We start from the raw sequence: 6000 nt of genomic DNA, 5'->3' as shown, positions 1-6000 counted from the left end.
ACTTTACAAGCGGTAATCCTCCCCACTCATTCTGTGTTTTTCACTCCCGCCCACCTTTTCTTTATTTTTTATAGGATGGATATTAGCTGAAACGTTCTATTGCCAGCATACTACAGATACATACTGCTGGAGTCACTGCTGTTTGCCTTCTAGGGGGAAAATAAAGTGGCTGTTGGTTGTGGCTTCCTATTGGACAGTCATTTAAATCCACTTTAACAACCAGTAAGAAACTTCACCAGTAAATATTTTGAGACTGCGTCTTTAAGGTTAAGTTTCTTGTAAATGTAGCCATCTGACCCCTGGCTGCTCAATTCCTTTGCCTAACATATAAGCCCTAGTATCAGCGCAGGCAGTGTTAGGGTTAAACCATGCCCTTGCTCCTGTAAAGTAACTCCCTAGTAGTGACAGGAGGGGTGGGCCCAAGGCAGAGGTACTGCTCACTTACCGGGGCTATGACCTGGGACCCTCCCCTGGTAATAAAAAGGGGTTGCAGCCTAAATTTAGTGTTCTTAGTGCTCTCCCCTTAGGGGGAAGAGTATGTGTTATTCTCAAGTGTTGAGCCAGGAATCTGGTTCTAGTTCATGTCCCCTCCCTCAGGGAGTGGGAGCTGATACCCCTCATCCCCTCAGGGGGTTAGGGAGCTGAGGAGAGACTCTTGGGGTCTCAAGCTGCTGGGGTTGGCTCCAGGGACCAAGCAAGACTATCTATGCTGTGCTGCGATAACCAATAAAGACCACCAGTTGTTTTACTCCTGCCTGAGGATGCAGTTATTCAGGGAGAGGGAAGAGGGTGTTCCTGCAGGTGCTGCACCTATCTATGAAAGATCCTGGAGGATGGAGGCGCTGCACCAAGGAGAAAGAAGATAATACCGAAAAGCCTGTCCTGTTGATCCCCAATACCAACGACAGAAGGTCAGAATCCTGAGAGCCTACAGGTGAGAAGCACTACACCCGGTAACAATGACCAAATCTCCCGTAAGAGGGGGGGGGGGGGGGAAAGGGGTTATATAATGAACAAAAGACAATATGGCCTAGTGCTACTGTACATCCAACTTGACAAATTATATAGTTAAATACTTGTCTGTTATCTCATCATAAGCAAGGGATTTAGCACAAGGCCTTTTTGTCCTTTGTTCTATACACGAGGTTACAATCCTAGTAGCACTCCTTTTGACACAAATATATGATGTGGTGGATTCGGGTTCTGAGATTACAGGGGCTGTGTGTGCAAGTTTCTTGTAATTAAATAACCAGCAGATTACTCACCAAAATAATATATTTGAAGGTCAGTGAACTACAGTGTAGCTCAACAATTAACATTGTTTTGGTGGACGGTTTTGTTCAAGAGTTTTTTGCTGCTTGGGGTTGTGATCACATGGTCTCAACCAGACCCTAGTAATGTGAACATGAGGGAAGATGGGTCTTCCCTTTGAGTATGAACACAACCACAAGTACTGTAGCATGATGTACTCTGAATGTTATGAGGACTCCTGGCATGCCACCCCTCATGACAAGAGATGTGCAACATTTAAAAAAAAATGCATTTTAACAGTTTGTTAACCAAATGCAATTCCTGACATATGGTACTGGTTCTTTAAAAGGGCTAGAAATATCTCATAAATCACACATTTCCCACATCAATTTTTTTCGAATGAATCAGAGTTCAGTCACAATTTTCTAGTTATTCATCAAGCATTTTATTTTTTATTTATAATTATGCCAAATTAGAGTATTTTTGTAAAAGTACTGCGTGACATATATCTCTACTACTTTATACATCACATGGAGAAATACCTGTGATCTAACCTGAACACACCTGAGATCTGGAAATTATGATAATATAAATCAATTGAAAAGACTTTGCATATCCAAATTAGCGTAGAAGCACACCGGAGGACCAGAAGTAATATGTTGGTGCACGGAGGTAACAGAAATGATGTCACCGCGCCCGTCCCAACGTGATGTCGTTGCGCTCCTCCGAAATGGCCACTGTTAGATGCCAAAATACAAAGTGAACTAAACTGCAGGGAAGGATGCCTAGGACGTTCTCAGAGATGGGAACAGGGTTGGACGAGGTCCCTGCTGGAGGCAAGTGGCAGCAACAGAGCGGCCTGTGTAAAGGATAGGGAGTATGAAAAATTCCACTTCTCTTCTCAGGGCAGCCTGAGAGCGGCCCGTTGCAAATGAAATCAGTAGAAAAATTACCAATAACTAGACTAAAGTGAAGCAGAAAAACAGTAGACAAACTGACAAGGTCCATTCCTCCGCCAGGTAGGACAAGAATAACTGACTATGGATATATGGCAGTCTGCCATGGAGTATGTACAAAAAAAATGAAAGCAAATAAGGCAGATTCTCTAGTAGCAAATAGATTAAATACACTCAAAACTTTACTTAATATTGATTTAGTTAGAAATTGTACAGGCGCTCTGGTTTCGGACACAAAATCCATCTGTGCCAGCTTTCAAAAATAGTTCCATAGATTATATAATATCTCGCGTAACTCTGCTCCACCACTAGGCTCACAACACATGATTACTTAGAGAAAATGGACCTTACAAAAATTATTGACACTGATAAAGAAAGACTGGAGAGCCCCAGAACTATATACACGATGTTAGAAATAATTAAATTGAATTGTATTGTATGCCATAAATGTACGTAGCACTTCACAGTAGTAATACTTGTTGTAATCATATAAATAACAAATAATATAAATAACAGGTCATGGGAATAAGTGCTTCAGACATAAGAGTAACATTAAGGAAGAGGAGTCCCTGCTCCGAGGAGCTTACAATCTAATTGGTAGGTAGGAGAACGTATAGAGACAGTAGGAGGGAATTCTAGTAAGTGCGTCTGCAGGGGGCCAAGCTTTATGTATCATGTGTCTAGTATTATCCACAGTGCTATTCATATGCTTCTTTAAGCAAATGTGTTTTAAGGTGGGTCTTAAAGGTGGATAGAGAGGGTGCTAGTCGGGTATTGAGGGGAAAGGCATTCCAGAGGTGCGGGACAGAAAGTGAGAGAGGTTTAAGGCGGGAAAGGGCTTTAGATACAAAGGGGGTAGAAAGAAGACATCCTTGAAAAGACCGCAATAGTCGGGATGGTGCATAGCGAGAAATTAGGTCCGAGATGTAAGGAGGGACAGAGGAGTGAAAAGCTTTAAAAGTGAGGAGGAGAATTGAGTGTGAGATGCGGGATTTGATCAGAAGCCAGGAGAGGGATTTCAGGAGGGGAGACGCGGAGACAGATTGTTGCAGGGTACATGCAACCACACACGCAGGTTCATTGGATAAGGCTTATTTATTTGAGCCTTAAAACATACAGCACACCAAAAACAAATAGCTTCTCATCAGCAAACAAAAGAAAATAGCTTCTTCTTCAGCAGACAAAACAAAATAGCTTCTTTTTAGCAGACAGAACAAAATAGCTTCCCTTTAGTATGCAGGAGACAGACAGTTCATCACCCATGTACTTTGCACCACAGACTTTACAGCAGTAATCTCTTCAGCACTTTCAGTCCTGTCTCCTCACCAGCTCTCCTGCATGTGTGTACAGCCTGTGGGTTTTAACACCTTGATTATGCAGCTGGGGTCAGACTAATTAAGCAGCCCTTCTCAACTTAACCTCGTCACTGCTGCACTGCAAGCCTAAACATAGGTTTTCCAGGCATATGGCTGGTGACGTTCATTCACCCTGTCACATTCCTCCCCTGTTAGTGTGTGGCTGGGGCCACGCACGGCTAAAGCCCGATCCGCCACCCCTTCTCTAGAAAAGAAGTCAGCATTCGCATTTTCTTTTCCGGGCCTGTGCTGAATCTCAAATGAGAAGGGTTGGAGGGCCATATACCACCTGGTCAATCGAGCATTGGAGTCCTCCATGCTATTTAACCACTCTAATGGAGCATGGTCCATCACTAGAGTAAAATGGACTCCTGCCAGGTAATGCCTCAAAGCCTCGATTGCCCACTTTACTGCGAGGCAAGTCTCAATCACTGAGTAGTTTTTTTTTCCCTCAGGAACAATTTCCTACTCAGAAAAAGGATCGGATGTTCCACTCCATCAAACTGTTGTGACAACACTGCCCCTAGCCCAATCTCTAATGCATTGGTTTGCACTTCAAAAGGCCTGTTGAAGTCTGGGCTTCTAAGGACGGGACCCTCTGATAGACATCTTTTTATGTCCTTGAAGGCTCTCTGACACTCCCTTGACCATACCACTTGTGTAGGGGCGGACTTTTTTGTGAGGTCCGTTAATGGGGCTGCAACTTCCGAGTAGTTGGGGATGAACTGCTGGTAGTACCCTGCTAAACCCAGCAGAGAGTGTACCTGCGTTTTTGTTTGGGGGGTCAGAACTTCTTTCAGGGCAACTACTGTACCTTGTCGGCTAGTGGCCTTACTTTTCCACCTCCCACTGCATACCCTAAGTATTTGGTTTCCGCCTTACCTAAGGCACATTTCTTAGGGTTGGCAGTGAGCCCTGTCTCTCTTAGAGATTTGAGGACCGCTTTCAGTCTATTTAGATGGGCCCGCCAGTGTTTACTATAAATGACAATGTCATCTAGGTAGGCTGCGGCATAAGCCCTATGGGGTCTCAGCACCTTATCCATGAGTCTCTGAAATGTGGCTGGGGCTCCATGCAGTCCAAATGGCATTGTCACAAACTGGTATAAACCCATGGGAGTGGCAAAGGCTGTTTTGCACTTGGACTTTTCCACTAAGGGTATTTGCCAGTATCCTTTTGTTAAGTCCAGCATGGATATATATTCTGCGTTACCAAGGGCGTCAATTAACTCGTCCACCCTTGGCATCGGATATGCGTCAAACTTGGATACCGCATTGACCTTTCGGAGGTCCACACAAAATCTTGCCTTCCCATCGGGTTTAGGGACCATAACTAGTGGACTACACCACTCACTGCATGATTCCTCAATCACTCCTAAGTGTAACATTTCTTGTACCTCCTTCTCCAGCAGGGCCCTACGACTTTCAGGCAACCTATAAGGACGGGAACGTACTTTTACCCCAGGTGCTGTCTCGATCACATGTGAAATTAAATTAGTTTGCCCTGGCAAAACAGAAAAAACATCATGGAATTGTGTAATTATTTCTAACAAGTCCCCTTTTTGTTCAGAAGACAACTGTCTACCCATTGGGATTATATCGTCACCCACGATGTTCTCCCATGGGGGCTGAGGACCCAAATCCGTTTCCTCCTCCACCGGGTGGATGAATAGAGACCGCTGCATCTTCCAGGGTTTCAGCAAGTTCACATGGTAAATTTATTTACCCTTCCTGGACCCTGGTTGAGCAATCTCGTAATCCACATCACCCGTGCGGCGGAGTACTTCGAATGGGCCCTGCCATTTGGCTAGGTGTTTGCTCTCACAATTGGGTAACAACAACATCACCTGGTCTCCCGGGTGAAACACTCTCATGCGAGCATTCTGATTGTAATGTCTCTCCTGGCTGTCCTGGGCTGATCTAAAACTCTCTAGCAAAATGGCCGACCACATCTAGGCGCTTCCTAAGGTCTAGTACATATTGCACGGTATTCTTAGAAGGGGACTGCTGTTCCTCCCAGGACTCCTTTAGGAGGTCTAGGATACCCCGGGGTTGGCGGCCATATAGCAGTTCAAATGGAGAGAATCCCGTGGAGGCCTGGGGAACTTCCCGCACTGAAAACAGCAGAAAAGGGAGAAGTTCATCCCAGGCTCTCTTCTCTGAATCTACAAATTTCCTCAGCATCCCTTTTAGAGTTCGGTTAAATCTTTCCACCAATCCATCAGTCTGTGGATGGTAGACCGATGTCCGAACTGACTTGACCTCTAGTAATTTTAAGACATCTTGCATCAGTTTAGCAATAAAATTTGTATCTTGGTCTGTCAACATAACCTGGGGATGTCCAACCCGTGAGAACAGCTCCAACAGCGTGCTGGCTACTTGCTTCGCCTTTGCTGTTCTCAGGGGGAACGCCTCAGGATACCTTGTTGTATGGTCATC

The sequence above is a fragment of the Ascaphus truei genome, chromosome 4 (assembly GCF_040206685.1).
Source record: "Ascaphus truei isolate aAscTru1 chromosome 4, aAscTru1.hap1, whole genome shotgun sequence".
NCBI lineage: Eukaryota > Metazoa > Chordata > Amphibia > Anura > Ascaphidae > Ascaphus > Ascaphus truei.
The sequence above is the reverse complement of the archived record's forward strand: the minus strand, read 5'-3'. Positions refer to the sequence as shown.